Genomic DNA, 16,200 nt, shown 5'->3' with positions numbered 1-16,200 from the left:
CCGCCCCGGCTGACGGAGCGCAGGGCCACGCGAGACAATGGCAGGTGGAGTCGGGAGCCTCGGCTCTTTCCCCTGAGAACCACACAGAGCTGCCTAGCGTCCTCAGAGCCTCCCTCGTGTTCTCCCGCAGCAGCCGCCGGCTGGTGGGGCAGAGGGAGGGGGCAGAAAGGAAGAACTCCTGCCTCATTCTGGGACAGGAGGCCCTCACCACGCCCAGGCCTGCCTCTTGCCTTCAGCCCAGGCAGCCAGAGGTGCCGGGGAGCTCCCCGGCAGGCTGCCGCCTCAGCCACCTCTTGCCTCACGGCCTAGACTCTGGTCGCCGCCTGGCTTGAAGGCCCAGAGCCAAAAAAAACGAGCGCAGGCCTAGCAGAGGAGGGTTTCGATCCATTGACCTCTGGGTTATGGGCCCAGCACGCTTCCGCTGCGCCACTCTGCTGGCTCTTTGGCCTAGAGCTCCCAGCTGCCACTATCTGGATTAGTGCTTTACGAGCTCTAGGGCTGGCAGGCAGATGGGCAGGCTGCTGGGCAGCAGCCCCGGTAACAGGATTTCACAGTTTACCCTGGATAAGCTTTCTACAAGGTAAAACGGATTGATTTGGGGTTTGGACCCCATTGGGAGCTGGCTATCCGAGTGCCGGAGACGGGAACACTTCTTCAACAGTTTTCAGTTAAGCCTGCAGCTTGTGGGGGATGTGGTTCAGACTTGGATCTGTGTTTGCGGCAGGCAAGCGCGTCTGTCTCAAACAGGCAAGGTACCGAAATCCCAAGCTGGCAGGGAAAACGGACTCGGAGGTAGTCTAGGCACATCAGGTGGCAGCCCCAAAGGGGTTTCTGCGACCCGACCCGTCACACCCGGCTTTTAAAACAATCCTCCAGCAAGACAAAGAAACCCACATCTATAGACTCAGAAAACACCCCCAAGAAGTTGGAGCAATATTTTGTCACAAAGAAATCAAAACGCCAATGAGTCCAGGCTATTCTTAAAAACAAACAAACAAAAAACGCCTTATCAAACCAGCCTCTTCACAGTGAAACTCTTCCTGTTTTTCTCCCCAAAAGCAGATGCCCTGTTCCCAGAGACGCTGCAATACCAGGTCAATGCGTGAGGTGGACAGAGCAAGCTCCTATTCCAGCCTCTTGTTTCAAAAATCAATGTAACATGCAGTCCTCAAATAAAGGACATATCAGATATGAAACTGATAAGAACAGGTTTTACAATTTTTATTAAAGTTAATGTTTAAAATTAAGTATCCACGAGTTAAGAGGGAAGGTGCTGTGCTTCTGGGGGTCAGGCTTGATTTATGAGGGATTTCAGGTATCGGTTGCAAGGGTGAAGAGATACATACATATCACCCATAACCAGCATAGAGCCAAATTGGGGTGCAAGAGTTTTTAAAGTGTCAGTGGATGTGTGGGCTCGGGTACGCCACCCATGGAATGTATAAGGAGTCCAAGTCAGTATCGGTGTAACGAATGAGTACGTGTCAGAGAAGGAAGTGGGTTATTTCCCTGCTCAGCGGTCTCGATTACTCAATGTGGTATTGACGGTGTCCTGAAATGCGTTCCGTACAAATGTCTCTATTAAGATGATGTTAAAAACAAAAGTGAACGGTACTGAGTTTAAGCATAGAAGTTTCTGGTTATCAGGGAATAACGTACAGATTATCGAGGATGCAAAGTTTGGTTTAAAATCCGGTGGCATAAGGAATACAGAATCTACAATATCCCCCATGGGGGGTAAAAGGTTGAGGGGTCAAAGTACAGACATTGAGATATGAATCAATGAAGTTCATAAAGTGGCTATGATGGGGTGTGGAGTATAAGGAGTGGATACTCTCACTCGTTGAGATTCAGCATCCAAGAAGTTTATAGTTCCACTTCATATGATGCAACGGAGAAAGTCTCTGGGTCCTTTTCTCATAGTCAAAGAAGGATGTCTCTACTGCGGGTGGCCAGTGAGGTCCTCTGCTGCCCTACACTTGATCTTAACTCATAGAGAACAGAGAAACAAGGCTGATAACCTCAGACACTACGCAGCCCCTCTGCCCCCACCGCTTTCTACCTCACCATGACGAGCTCCCAGACACGCACCGAACACCATTCACGTGACTTTGAGAACTAGGTAACTCTAAGTGAGGGTCACTTCCCCGAAATGACTTCAATGGAGGAATTCAAAGCAAGAACCGTTAACACACCATTCTGTTCAAAAGACAGAGAAGTCTTTCAGCTTCCTTCCTCTCACTGGTTTCCCTGTACACTCCTAATTTGCATAAACCCACCCACTGACCTGCGACTAACAATCTCTCCCTGTTAACTCTTACAGCAAAACAGGTCAAAGAAAGCATACGCAAGCGCTATACCGCAGCCCCAATGCTCTTTTCTGCTCCTTCCCACGGAACTATCTCAAACGTACAGTCATCAGGCACACATAAGATACAGTTTCACTCCATTCCAGTCCAGATCCTTGCTGTTTCTTGTCTAACCACTTCACACCTATCCCCTGAGCTGATTCCCGACTTTTGCCCTCAATCCAGCCGTGTCTCTGTGGCGCAATGGGTCAGCGCGTTCGGCTGTTAACCAAAAGGATGGTGGTTCGAGCCCACCCAGGGACGGCAGTAAGCCTCTGCTACTTCCTCGGGAGCCCCAAAGGCCCCCTTTTGCCGCCTCAAAACCGTCCTCCTTGGCCTCAGTGCTTTCAGCTGGTGGCCTGAAGAGCGCGCTGGATGGCATTCAGAAACCCATCTCCCAGCAGCCATGCCGGAGGTTTGGGCTTAATCGTCAAGGCCGAGTGCAAAACAATCAGCTGGGAACGTTTGGCTCCCTTCCCGCCTCCGCCCAAGCGGCAAGGGAGAAACGGACGAGACACGCCGGCTCGAAGACTGCCTCCCTCCCACTTCCCTCTAGGCTGCGCAGAGCTCTTGGCCTGCCTCAGGCCTCATCAGGAAAGCGTGGCCATGCTGCCCAAGCCTGAGTTACGTCCGCAGCCTGGCCCGCCCCGGCTGACGGAGCGCAGGGCCACGCGAGACAATGGCAGGTGGAGTCGGGAGCCTCGGCTCTTTCCCCTGAGAACCACACAGAGCTGCCTAGCGTCCTCAGAGCCTCCCTCGTGTTCTCCCGCAGCAGCCGCCGGCTGGTGGGGCAGAGGGAGGGGGCAGAAAGGAAGAACTCCTGCCTCATTCTGGGACAGGAGGCCCTCACCACGCCCAGGCCTGCCTCTTGCCTTCAGCCCAGGCAGCCAGAGGTGCCGGGGAGCTCCCCGGCAGGCTGCCGCCTCAGCCACCTCTTGCCTCACGGCCTAGACTCTGGTCGCCGCCTGGCTTGAAGGCCCAGAGCCAAAAAAAACGAGCGCAGGCCTAGCAGAGGAGGGTTTCGATCCATTGACCTCTGGGTTATGGGCCCAGCACGCTTCCGCTGCGCCACTCTGCTGGCTCTTTGGCCTAGAGCTCCCAGCTGCCACTATCTGGATTAGTGCTTTACGAGCTCTAGGGCTGGCAGGCAGATGGGCAGGCTGCTGGGCAGCAGCCCCGGTAACAGGATTTCACAGTTTACCCTGGATAAGCTTTCTACAAGGTAAAACGGATTGATTTGGGGTTTGGACCCCATTGGGAGCTGGCTATCCGAGTGCCGGAGACGGGAACACTTCTTCAACAGTTTTCAGTTAAGCCTGCAGCTTGTGGGGGATGTGGTTCAGACTTGGATCTGTGTTTGCGGCAGGCAAGCGCGTCTGTCTCAAACAGGCAAGGTACCGAAATCCCAAGCTGGCAGGGAAAACGGACTCGGAGGTAGTCTAGGCACATCAGGTGGCAGCCCCAAAGGGGTTTCTGCGACCCGACCCGTCACACCCGGCTTTTAAAACAATCCTCCAGCAAGACAAAGAAACCCACATCTATAGACTCAGAAAACACCCCCAAGAAGTTGGAGCAATATTTTGTCACAAAGAAATCAAAACGCCAATGAGTCCAGGCTATTCTTAAAAACAAACAAACAAAAAACGCCTTATCAAACCAGCCTCTTCACAGTGAAACTCTTCCTGTTTTTCTCCCCAAAAGCAGATGCCCTGTTCCCAGAGACGCTGCAATACCAGGTCAATGCGTGAGGTGGACAGAGCAAGCTCCTATTCCAGCCTCTTGTTTCAAAAATCAATGTAACATGCAGTCCTCAAATAAAGGACATATCAGATATGAAACTGATAAGAACAGGTTTTACAATTTTTATTAAAGTTAATGTTTAAAATTAAGTATCCACGAGTTAAGAGGGAAGGTGCTGTGCTTCTGGGGGTCAGGCTTGATTTATGAGGGATTTCAGGTATCGGTTGCAAGGGTGAAGAGATACATACATATCACCCATAACCAGCATAGAGCCAAATTGGGGTGCAAGAGTTTTTAAAGTGTCAGTGGATGTGTGGGCTCGGGTACGCCACCCATGGAATGTATAAGGAGTCCAAGTCAGTATCGGTGTAGCGAATGAGTACGTGTCAGAGAAGGAAGTGGGTTATTTCCCTGCTCAGCGGTCTCGATTACTCAATGTGGTATTGACGGTGTCCTGAAATGCGTTCCGTACAAATGTCTCTATTAAGATGATGTTAAAAACAAAAGTGAACGGTACTGAGTTTAAGCATAGAAGTTTCTGGTTATCAGGGAATAACGTACAGATTATCGAGGATGCAAAGTTTGGTTTAAAATCCGGTGGCATAAGGAATACAGAATCTACAATATCCCCCATGGGGGGTAAAAGGTTGAGGGGTCAAAGTACAGACATTGAGATATGAATCAATGAAGTTCATAAAGTGGCTATGATGGGGTGTGGAGTATAAGGAGTGGATACTCTCACTCGTTGAGATTCAGCATCCAAGAAGTTTATAGTTCCACTTCATATGATGCAACGGAGAAAGTCTCTGGGTCCTTTTCTCATAGTCAAAGAAGGATGTCTCTACTGCGGGCGGCCAGTGAGGTCCTCTGCTGCCCTACACTTGATCTTAACTCATAGAGAACAGAGAAACAAGGCTGATAACCTCAGACACTACGCAGCCCCTCTGCCCCCACCGCTTTCTACCTCACCATGACGAGCTCCCAGACACGCACCGAACACCATTCACGTGACTTTGAGAACTAGGTAACTCTAAGTGAGGGTCACTTCCCCGAAATGACTTCAATGGAGGAATTCAAAGCAAGAACCGTTAACACACCATTCTGTTCAAAAGACAGAGAAGTCTTTCAGCTTCCTTCCTCTCACTGGTTTCCCTGTACACTCCTAATTTGCATAAACCCACCCACTGACCTGCGACTAACAATCTCTCCCTGTTAACTCTTACAGCAAAACAGGTCAAAGAAAGCATACGCAAGCGCTATACCGCAGCCCCAATGCTCTTTTCTGCTCCTTCCCACGGAACTATCTCAAACGTACAGTCATCAGGCACACATAAGATACAGTTTCACTCCATTCCAGTCCAGATCCTTGCTGTTTCTTGTCTAACCACTTCACACCTATCCCCTGAGCTGATTCCCGACTTTTGCCCTCAATCCAGCCGTGTCTCTGTGGCGCAATGGGTCAGCGCGTTCGGCTGTTAACCAAAAGGATGGTGGTTCGAGCCCACCCAGGGACGGCAGTAAGCCTCTGCTACTTCCTCGGGAGCCCCAAAGGCCCCCTTTTGCCGCCTCAAAACCGTCCTCCTTGGCCTCAGTGCTTTCAGCTGGTGGCCTGAAGAGCGCGCTGGATGGCATTCAGAAACCCATCTCCCAGCAGCCATGCCGGAGGTTTGGGCTTAATCGTCAAGGCCGAGTGCAAAACAATCAGCTGGGAACGTTTGGCTCCCTTCCCGCCTCCGCCCAAGCGGCAAGGGAGAAACGGACGAGACACGCCGGCTCGAAGACTGCCTCCCTCCCACTTCCCTCTAGGCTGCGCAGAGCTCTTGGCCTGCCTCAGGCCTCATCAGGAAAGCGTGGCCATGCTGCCCAAGCCTGAGTTACGTCCGCAGCCTGGCCCGCCCCGGCTGACGGAGCGCAGGGCCACGCGAGTCAATGGCAGGTGGAGTCGGGAGCCTCGGCTCTTTCCCCTGAGAACCACACAGAGCTGCCTAGCGTCCTCAGAGCCTCCCTCGTGTTCTCCCGCAGCAGCCGCCGGCTGGTGGGGCAGAGGGAGGGGGCAGAAAGGAAGAACTCCTGCCTCATTCTGGGACAGGAGGCCCTCACCACGCCCAGGCCTGCCTCTTGCCTTCAGCCCAGGCAGCCAGAGGTGCCGGGGAGCTCCCCGGCAGGCTGCCGCCTCAGCCACCTCTTGCCTCACGGCCTAGACTCTGGTCGCCGCCTGGCTTGAAGGCCCAGAGCCAAAAAAAACGAGCGCAGGCCTAGCAGAGGAGGGTTTCGATCCATTGACCTCTGGGTTATGGGCCCAGCACGCTTCCGCTGCGCCACTCTGCTGGCTCTTTGGCCTAGAGCTCCCAGCTGCCACTATCTGGATTAGTGCTTTACGAGCTCTAGGGCTGGCAGGCAGATGGGCAGGCTGCTGGGCAGCAGCCCCGGTAACAGGATTTCACAGTTTACCCTGGATAAGCTTTCTACAAGGTAAAACGGATTGATTTGGGGTTTGGACCCCATTGGGAGCTGGCTATCCGAGTGCCGGAGACGGGAACACTTCTTCAACAGTTTTCAGTTAAGCCTGCAGCTTGTGGGGGATGTGGTTCAGACTTGGATCTGTGTTTGCGGCAGGCAAGCGCGTCTGTCTCAAACAGGCAAGGTACCGAAATCCCAAGCTGGCAGGGAAAACGGACTCGGAGGTAGTCTAGGCACATCAGGTGGCAGCCCCAAAGGGGTTTCTGCGACCCGACCCGTCACACCCGGCTTTTAAAACAATCCTCCAGCAAGACAAAGAAACCCACATCTATAGACTCAGAAAACACCCCCAAGAAGTTGGAGCAATATTTTGTCACAAAGAAATCAAAACGCCAATGAGTCCAGGCTATTCTTAAAAACAAACAAACAAAAAACGCCTTATCAAACCAGCCTCTTCACAGTGAAACTCTTCCTGTTTTTCTCCCCAAAAGCAGATGCCCTGTTCCCAGAGACGCTGCAATACCAGGTCAATGCGTGAGGTGGACAGAGCAAGCTCCTATTCCAGCCTCTTGTTTCAAAAATCAATGTAACATGCAGTCCTCAAATAAAGGACATATCAGATATGAAACTGATAAGAACAGGTTTTACAATTTTTATTAAAGTTAATGTTTAAAATTAAGTATCCACGAGTTAAGAGGGAAGGTGCTGTGCTTCTGGGGGTCAGGCTTGATTTATGAGGGATTTCAGGTATCGGTTGCAAGGGTGAAGAGATACATACATATCACCCATAACCAGCATAGAGCCAAATTGGGGTGCAAGAGTTTTTAAAGTGTCAGTGGATGTGTGGGCTCGGGTACGCCACCCATGGAATGTATAAGGAGTCCAAGTCAGTATCGGTGTAGCGAATGAGTACGTGTCAGAGAAGGAAGTGGGTTATTTCCCTGCTCAGCGGTCTCGATTACTCAATGTGGTATTGACGGTGTCCTGAAATGCGTTCCGTACAAATGTCTCTATTAAGATGATGTTAAAAACAAAAGTGAACGGTACTGAGTTTAAGCATAGAAGTTTCTGGTTATCAGGGAATAACGTACAGATTATCGAGGATGCAAAGTTTGGTTTAAAATCCGGTGGCATAAGGAATACAGAATCTACAATATCCCCCATGGGGGGTAAAAGGTTGAGGGGTCAAAGTACAGACATTGAGATATGAATCAATGAAGTTCATAAAGTGGCTATGATGGGGTGTGGAGTATAAGGAGTGGATACTCTCACTCGTTGAGATTCAGCATCCAAGAAGTTTATAGTTCCACTTCATATGATGCAACGGAGAAAGTCTCTGGGTCCTTTTCTCATAGTCAAAGAAGGATGTCTCTACTGCGGGCGGCCAGTGAGGTCCTCTGCTGCCCTACACTTGACCTTAACTCATAGAGAACAGAGAAACAAGGCTGATAACCTCAGACACTACGCAGCCCCTCTGCCCCCACCGCTTTCTACCTCACCATGACGAGCTCCCAGACACGCACCGAACACCATTCACGTGACTTTGAGAACTAGGTAACTCTAAGTGAGGGTCACTTCCCCGAAATGACTTCAATGGAGGAATTCAAAGCAAGAACCGTTAACACACCATTCTGTTCAAAAGACAGAGAAGTCTTTCAGCTTCCTTCCTCTCACTGGTTTCCCTGTACACTCCTAATTTGCATAAACCCACCCACTGACCTGCGACTAACAATCTCTCCCTGTTAACTCTTACAGCAAAACAGGTCAAAGAAAGCATACGCAAGCGCTATACCACAGCCCCAATGCTCTTTTCTGCTCCTTCCCACGGAACTATCTCAAACGTACAGTCATCAGGCACACATAAGATACAGTTTCACTCCATTCCAGTCCAGATCCTTGCTGTTTCTTGTCTAACCACTTCACACCTATCCCCTGAGCTGATTCCCGACTTTTGCGCTCAATCCAGCCGTGTCTCTGTGGCGCAATGGGTCAGCGCGTTCGGCTGTTAACCGAAAGGATGGTGGTTCGAGCCCACCCAGGGACGGCAGTAAGCCTCTGCTACTTCCTCGGGAGCCCCAAAGGCCCCCTTTTGCCGCCTCAAAACCGTCCTCCTTGGCCTCAGTGCTTTCAGCTGGTGGCCTGAAGAGCGCGCTGGATGGCATTCAGAAACCCATCTCCCAGCAGCCATGCCGGAGGTTTGGGCTTAATCGTCAAGGCCGAGTGCAAAACAATCAGCTGGGAACGTTTGGCTCCCTTCCCGCCTCCGCCCAAGCGGCAAGGGAGAAACGGACGAGACACGCCGGCTCGAAGACTGCCTCCCTCCCACTTCCCTCTAGGCTGCGCAGAGCTCTTGGCCTGCCTCAGGCCTCATCAGGAAAGCGTGGCCATGCTGCCCAAGCCTGAGTTACGTCCGCAGCCTGGCCCGCCCCGGCTGACGGAGCGCAGGGCCACGCGAGTCAATGGCAGGTGGAGTCGGGAGCCTCGGCTCTTTCCCCTGAGAACCACACAGAGCTGCCTAGCGTCCTCAGAGCCTCCCTCGTGTTCTCCCGCAGCAGCCGCCGGCTGGTGGGGCAGAGGGAGGGGGCAGAAAGGAAGAACTCCTGCCTCATTCTGGGACAGGAGGCCCTCACCACGCCCAGGCCTGCCTCTTGCCTTCAGCCCAGGCAGCCAGAGGTGCCGGGGAGCTCCCCGGCAGGCTGCCGCCTCAGCCACCTCTTGCCTCACGGCCTAGACTCTGGTCGCCGCCTGGCTTGAAGGCCCAGAGCCAAAAAAAACGAGCGCAGGCCTAGCAGAGGAGGGTTTCGATCCATTGACCTCTGGGTTATGGGCCCAGCACGCTTCCGCTGCGCCACTCTGCTGGCTCTTTGGCCTAGAGCTCCCAGCTGCCACTATCTGGATTAGTGCTTTACGAGCTCTAGGGCTGGCAGGCAGATGGGCAGGCTGCTGGGCAGCAGCCCCGGTAACAGGATTTCACAGTTTACCCTGGATAAGCTTTCTACAAGGTAAAACGGATTGATTTGGGGTTTGGACCCCATTGGGAGCTGGCTATCCGAGTGCCGGAGACGGGAGCACTTCTTCAACAGTTTTCAGTTAAGCCTGCAGCTTGTGGGGGATGTGGTTCAGACTTGGATCTGTGTTTGCGGCAGGCAAGCGCGTCTGTCTCAAACAGGCAAGGTACCGAAATCCCAAGCTGGCAGGGAAAACGGACTCGGAGGTAGTCTAGGCACATCAGGTGGCAGCCCCAAAGGGGTTTCTGCGACCCGACCCGTCACACCCGGCTTTTAAAACAATCCTCCAGCAAGACAAAGAAACCCACATCTATAGACTCAGAAAACACCCCCAAGAAGTTGGAGCAATATTTTGTCACAAAGAAATCAAAACGCCAATGAGTCCAGGCTATTCTTAAAAACAAACAAACAAAAAACGCCTTATCAAACCAGCCTCTTCACAGTGAAACTCTTCCTGTTTTTCTCCCCAAAAGCAGATGCCCTGTTCCCAGAGACGCTGCAATACCAGGTCAATGCGTGAGGTGGACAGAGCAAGCTCCTATTCCAGCCTCTTGTTTCAAAAATCAATGTAACATGCAGTCCTCAAATAAAGGACATATCAGATATGAAACTGATAAGAACAGGTTTTACAATTTTTATTAAAGTTAATGTTTAAAATTAAGTATCCACGAGTTAAGAGGGAAGGTGCTGTGCTTCTGGGGGTCAGGCTTGATTTATGAGGGATTTCAGGTATCGGTTGCAAGGGTGAAGAGATACATACATATCACCCATAACCAGCATAGAGCCAAATTGGGGTGCAAGAGTTTTTAAAGTGTCAGTGGATGTGTGGGCTCGGGTACGCCACCCATGGAATGTATAAGGAGTCCAAGTCAGTATCGGTGTAGCGAATGAGTACGTGTCAGAGAAGGAAGTGGGTTATTTCCCTGCTCAGCGGTCTCGATTACTCAATGTGGTATTGACGGTGTCCTGAAATGCGTTCCGTACAAATGTCTCTATTAAGATGATGTTAAAAACAAAAGTGAACGGTACTGAGTTTAAGCATAGAAGTTTCTGGTTATCAGGGAATAACGTACAGATTATCGAGGATGCAAAGTTTGGTTTAAAATCCGGTGGCATAAGGAATACAGAATCTACAATATCCCCCATGGGGGGTAAAAGGTTGAGGGGTCAAAGTACAGACATTGAGATATGAATCAATGAAGTTCATAAAGTGGCTATGATGGGGTGTGGAGTATAAGGAGTGGATACTCTCACTCGTTGAGATTCAGCATCCAAGAAGTTTATAGTTCCACTTCATATGATGCAACGGAGAAAGTCTCTGGGTCCTTTTCTCATAGTCAAAGAAGGATGTCTCTACTGCGGGCGGCCAGTGAGGTCCTCTGCTGCCCTACACTTGATCTTAACTCATAGAGAACAGAGAAACAAGGCTGATAACCTCAGACACTACGCAGCCCCTCTGCCCCCACCGCTTTCTACCTCACCATGACGAGCTCCCAGACACGCACCGAACACCATTCACGTGACTTTGAGAACTAGGTAACTCTAAGTGAGGGTCACTTCCCCGAAATGACTTCAATGGAGGAATTCAAAGCAAGAACCGTTAACACACCATTCTGTTCAAAAGACAGAGAAGTCTTTCAGCTTCCTTCCTCTCACTGGTTTCCCTGTACACTCCTAATTTGCATAAACCCACCCACTGACCTGCGACTAACAATCTCTCCCTGTTAACTCTTACAGCAAAACAGGTCAAAGAAAGCATACGCAAGCGCTATACCACAGCCCCAATGCTCTTTTCTGCTCCTTCCCACGGAACTATCTCAAACGTACAGTCATCAGGCACACATAAGATACAGTTTCACTCCATTCCAGTCCAGATCCTTGCTGTTTCTTGTCTAACCACTTCACACCTATCCCCTGAGCTGATTCCCGACTTTTGCCCTCAATCCAGCCGTGTCTCTGTGGCGCAATGGGTCAGCGCGTTCGGCTGTTAACCGAAAGGATGGTGGTTCGAGCCCACCCAGGGACGGCAGTAAGCCTCTGCTACTTCCTCGGGAGCCCCAAAGGCCCCCTTTTGCCGCCTCAAAACCGTCCTCCTTGGCCTCAGTGCTTTCAGCTGGTGGCCTGAAGAGCGCGCTGGATGGCATTCAGAAACCCATCTCCCAGCAGCCATGCCGGAGGTTTGGGCTTAATCGTCAAGGCCGAGTGCAAAACAATCAGCTGGGAACGTTTGGCTCCCTTCCCGCCTCCGCCCAAGCGGCAAGGGAGAAACGGACGAGACACGCCGGCTCGAAGACTGCCTCCCTCCCACTTCCCTCTAGGCTGCGCAGAGCTCTTGGCCTGCCTCAGGCCTCATCAGGAAAGCGTGGCCATGCTGCCCAAGCCTGAGTTACGTCCGCAGCCTGGCCCGCCCCGGCTGACGGAGCGCAGGGCCACGCGAGTCAATGGCAGGTGGAGTCGGGAGCCTCGGCTCTTTCCCCTGAGAACCACACAGAGCTGCCTAGCGTCCTCAGAGCCTCCCTCGTGTTCTCCCGCAGCAGCCGCCGGCTGGTGGGGCAGAGGGAGGGGGCAGAAAGGAAGAACTCCTGCCTCATTCTGGGACAGGAGGCCCTCACCACGCCCAGGCCTGCCTCTTGCCTTCAGCCCAGGCAGCCAGAGGTGCCGGGGAGCTCCCCGGCAGGCTGCCGCCTCAGCCACCTCTTGCCTCACGGCCTAGACTCTGGTCGCCGCCTGGCTTGAAGGCCCAGAGCCAAAAAAAACGAGCGCAGGCCTAGCAGAGGAGGGTTTCGATCCATTGACCTCTGGGTTATGGGCCCAGCACGCTTCCGCTGCGCCACTCTGCTGGCTCTTTGGCCTAGAGCTCCCAGCTGCCACTATCTGGATTAGTGCTTTACGAGCTCTAGGGCTGGCAGGCAGATGGGCAGGCTGCTGGGCAGCAGCCCCGGTAACAGGATTTCACAGTTTACCCTGGATAAGCTTTCTACAAGGTAAAACGGATTGATTTGGGGTTTGGACCCCATTGGGAGCTGGCTATCCGAGTGCCGGAGACGGGAGCACTTCTTCAACAGTTTTCAGTTAAGCCTGCAGCTTGTGGGGGATGTGGTTCAGACTTGGATCTGTGTTTGCGGCAGGCAAGCGCGTCTGTCTCAAACAGGCAAGGTACCGAAATCCCAAGCTGGCAGGGAAAACGGACTCGGAGGTAGTCTAGGCACATCAGGTGGCAGCCCCAAAGGGGTTTCTGCGACCCGACCCGTCACACCCGGCTTTTAAAACAATCCTCCAGCAAGACAAAGAAACCCACATCTATAGACTCAGAAAACACCCCCAAGAAGTTGGAGCAATATTTTGTCACAAAGAAATCAAAACGCCAATGAGTCCAGGCTATTCTTAAAAACAAACAAACAAAAAACGCCTTATCAAACCAGCCTCTTCACAGTGAAACTCTTCCTGTTTTTCTCCCCAAAAGCAGATGCCCTGTTCCCAGAGACGCTGCAATACCAGGTCAATGCGTGAGGTGGACAGAGCAAGCTCCTATTCCAGCCTCTTGTTTCAAAAATCAATGTAACATGCAGTCCTCAAATAAAGGACATATCAGATATGAAACTGATAAGAACAGGTTTTACAATTTTTATTAAAGTTAATGTTTAAAATTAAGTATCCACGAGTTAAGAGGGAAGGTGCTGTGCTTCTGGGGGTCAGGCTTGATTTATGAGGGATTTCAGGTATCGGTTGCAAGGGTGAAGAGATACATACATATCACCCATAACCAGCATAGAGCCAAATTGGGGTGCAAGAGTTTTTAAAGTGTCAGTGGATGTGTGGGCTCGGGTACGCCACCCATGGAATGTATAAGGAGTCCAAGTCAGTATCGGTGTAGCGAATGAGTACGTGTCAGAGAAGGAAGTGGGTTATTTCCCTGCTCAGCGGTCTCGATTACTCAATGTGGTATTGACGGTGTCCTGAAATGCGTTCCGTACAAATGTCTCTATTAAGATGATGTTAAAAACAAAAGTGAACGGTACTGAGTTTAAGCATAGAAGTTTCTGGTTATCAGGGAATAACGTACAGATTATCGAGGATGCAAAGTTTGGTTTAAAATCCGGTGGCATAAGGAATACAGAATCTACAATATCCCCCATGGGGGGTAAAAGGTTGAGGGGTCAAAGTACAGACATTGAGATATGAATCAATGAAGTTCATAAAGTGGCTATGATGGGGTGTGGAGTATAAGGAGTGGATACTCTCACTCGTTGAGATTCAGCATCCAAGAAGTTTATAGTTCCACTTCATATGATGCAACGGAGAAAGTCTCTGGGTCCTTTTCTCATAGTCAAAGAAGGATGTCTCTACTGCGGGCGGCCAGTGAGGTCCTCTACTGCCCTACACTTGATCTTAACTCATAGAGAACAGAGAAACAAGGCTGATAACCTCAGACACTACGCAGCCCCTCTGCCCCCACCGCTTTCTACCTCACCATGACGAGCTCCCAGACACGCACCGAACACCATTCACGTGACTTTGAGAACTAGGTAACTCTAAGTGAGGGTCACTTCCCCGAAATGACTTCAATGGAGGAATTCAAAGCAAGAACCGTTAACACACCATTCTGTTCAAAAGACAGAGAAGTCTTTCAGCTTCCTTCCTCTCACTGGTTTCCCTGTACACTCCTAATTTGCATAAACCCACCCACTGACCTGCGACTAACAATCTCTCCCTGTTAACTCTTACAGCAAAACAGGTCAAAGAAAGCATACGCAAGCGCTATACCACAGCCCCAATGCTCTTTTCTGCTCCTTCCCACGGAACTATCTCAAACGTACAGTCATCAGGCACACATAAGATACAGTTTCACTCCATTCCAGTCCAGATCCTTGCTGTTTCTTGTCTAACCACTTCACACCTATCCCCTGAGCTGATTCCCGACTTTTGCCCTCAATCCAGCCGTGTCTCTGTGGCGCAATGGGTCAGCGCGTTCGGCTGTTAACCAAAAGGATGGTGGTTCGAGCCCACCCAGGGACGGCAGTAAGCCTCTGCTACTTCCTCGGGAGCCCCAAAGGCCCCCTTTTGCCGCCTCAAAACCGTCCTCCTTGGCCTCAGTGCTTTCAGCTGGTGGCCTGAAGAGCGCGCTGGATGGCATTCAGAAACCCATCTCCCAGCAGCCATGCCGGAGGTTTGGGCTTAATCGTCAAGGCCGAGTGCAAAACAATCAGCTGGGAACGTTTGGCTCCCTTCCCGCCTCCGCCCAAGCGGCAAGGGAGAAACGGACGAGACACGCCGGCTCGAAGACTGCCTCCCTCCCACTTCCCTCTAGGCTGCGCAGAGCTCTTGGCCTGCCTCAGGCCTCATCAGGAAAGCGTGGCCATGCTGCCCAAGCCTGAGTTACGTCCGCAGCCTGGCCCGCCCCGGCTGACGGAGCGCAGGGCCACGCGAGTCAATGGCAGGTGGAGTCGGGAGCCTCGGCTCTTTCCCCTGAGAACCACACAGAGCTGCCTAGCGTCCTCAGAGCCTCCCTCGTGTTCTCCCGCAGCAGCCGCCGGCTGGTGGGGCAGAGGGAGGGGGCAGAAAGGAAGAACTCCTGCCTCATTCTGGGACAGGAGGCCCTCACCACGCCCAGGCCTGCCTCTTGCCTTCAGCCCAGGCAGCCAGAGGTGCCGGGGAGCTCCCCGGCAGGCTGCCGCCTCAGCCACCTCTTGCCTCACGGCCTAGACTCTGGTCGCCGCCTGGCTTGAAGGCCCAGAGCCAAAAAAAACGAGCGCAGGCCTAGCAGAGGAGGGTTTCGATCCATTGACCTCTGGGTTATGGGCCCAGCACGCTTCCGCTGCGCCACTCTGCTGGCTCTTTGGCCTAGAGCTCCCAGCTGCCACTATCTGGATTAGTGCTTTACGAGCTCTAGGGCTGGCAGGCAGATGGGCAGGCTGCTGGGCAGCAGCCCCGGTAACAGGATTTCACAGTTTACCCTGGATAAGCTTTCTACAAGGTAAAACGGATTGATTTGGGGTTTGGACCCCATTGGGAGCTGGCTATCCGAGTGCCGGAGACGGGAACACTTCTTCAACAGTTTTCAGTTAAGCCTGCAGCTTGTGGGGGATGTGGTTCAGACTTGGATCTGTGTTTGCGGCAGGCAAGCGCGTCTGTCTCAAACAGGCAAGGTACCGAAATCCCAAGCTGGCAGGGAAAACGGACTCGGAGGTAGTCTAGGCACATCAGGTGGCAGCCCCAAAGGGGTTTCTGCGACCCGACCCGTCACACCCGGCTTTTAAAACAATCCTCCAGCAAGACAAAGAAACCCACATCTATAGACTCAGAAAACACCCCCAAGAAGTTGGAGCAATATTTTGTCACAAAGAAATCAAAACGCCAATGAGTCCAGGCTATTCTTAAAAACAAACAAACAAAAAACGCCTTATCAAACCAGCCTCTTCACAGTGAAACTCTTCCTGTTTTTCTCCCCAAAAGCAGATGCCCTGTTCCCAGAGACGCTGCAATACCAGGTCAATGCGTGAGGTGGACAGAGCAAGCTCCTATTCCAGCCTCTTGTTTCAAAAATCAATGTAACATGCAGTCCTCAAATAAAGGACATATCAGATATGAAACTGATAAGAACAGGTTTTACAATTTTTATTAAAGTTAATGTTTAAAATTAAGTA

At 51.8% G+C, this 16,200-nt stretch overlaps 11 non-coding genes across 11 annotated transcripts; 5 read left to right on the top strand and 6 right to left on the bottom strand.

Moving 5' to 3' along the window:
- Positions 1-1,057: 1,057 nt before the first annotated feature.
- LOC128824079 (U2 spliceosomal RNA) lies at positions 1,058-1,247 on the bottom strand. The gene has a single exon (XR_008442308.1). It is a non-coding gene; the product is annotated as a U2 spliceosomal RNA (small nuclear RNA).
- Positions 1,248-2,538: 1,291 nt separating this feature from the next.
- Positions 2,539-2,612, top strand: TRNAN-GUU (transfer RNA asparagine (anticodon GUU)). The gene has a single exon. It is a non-coding gene; the product is annotated as a tRNA-Asn (tRNA).
- A 1,435-nt stretch (positions 2,613-4,047) lies between these two features.
- Positions 4,048-4,237, bottom strand: LOC128824078 (U2 spliceosomal RNA). The gene has a single exon (XR_008442307.1). It is a non-coding gene; the product is annotated as a U2 spliceosomal RNA (small nuclear RNA).
- A 1,291-nt stretch (positions 4,238-5,528) lies between these two features.
- On the top strand, positions 5,529-5,602 carry TRNAN-GUU (transfer RNA asparagine (anticodon GUU)). The gene has a single exon. It is a non-coding gene; the product is annotated as a tRNA-Asn (tRNA).
- A 1,435-nt stretch (positions 5,603-7,037) lies between these two features.
- Positions 7,038-7,227, bottom strand: LOC128824077 (U2 spliceosomal RNA). The gene has a single exon (XR_008442306.1). It is a non-coding gene; the product is annotated as a U2 spliceosomal RNA (small nuclear RNA).
- A 1,291-nt stretch (positions 7,228-8,518) lies between these two features.
- On the top strand, positions 8,519-8,592 carry TRNAN-GUU (transfer RNA asparagine (anticodon GUU)). Its single transcript has one exon. It is a non-coding gene; the product is annotated as a tRNA-Asn (tRNA).
- A 1,435-nt stretch (positions 8,593-10,027) lies between these two features.
- Positions 10,028-10,217, bottom strand: LOC128824075 (U2 spliceosomal RNA). Its single transcript, XR_008442304.1, has one exon. It is a non-coding gene; the product is annotated as a U2 spliceosomal RNA (small nuclear RNA).
- Positions 10,218-11,508: 1,291 nt separating this feature from the next.
- TRNAN-GUU (transfer RNA asparagine (anticodon GUU)) lies at positions 11,509-11,582 on the top strand. The gene has a single exon. It is a non-coding gene; the product is annotated as a tRNA-Asn (tRNA).
- A 1,435-nt stretch (positions 11,583-13,017) lies between these two features.
- On the bottom strand, positions 13,018-13,207 carry LOC128824074 (U2 spliceosomal RNA). Its single transcript, XR_008442303.1, has one exon. It is a non-coding gene; the product is annotated as a U2 spliceosomal RNA (small nuclear RNA).
- Positions 13,208-14,498: 1,291 nt separating this feature from the next.
- On the top strand, positions 14,499-14,572 carry TRNAN-GUU (transfer RNA asparagine (anticodon GUU)). Its single transcript has one exon. It is a non-coding gene; the product is annotated as a tRNA-Asn (tRNA).
- Positions 14,573-16,007: 1,435 nt separating this feature from the next.
- On the bottom strand, positions 16,008-16,197 carry LOC128824073 (U2 spliceosomal RNA). The gene has a single exon (XR_008442302.1). It is a non-coding gene; the product is annotated as a U2 spliceosomal RNA (small nuclear RNA).
- Positions 16,198-16,200: the final 3 nt, after the last annotated feature.

Source organism: Malaclemys terrapin, chromosome 15 (assembly GCF_027887155.1).
Source record: "Malaclemys terrapin pileata isolate rMalTer1 chromosome 15, rMalTer1.hap1, whole genome shotgun sequence".
In the NCBI taxonomy this organism is placed as follows: domain Eukaryota; kingdom Metazoa; phylum Chordata; order Testudines; family Emydidae; genus Malaclemys; species Malaclemys terrapin.
This window is presented reverse-complemented; position numbering and strand designations above follow the sequence as displayed.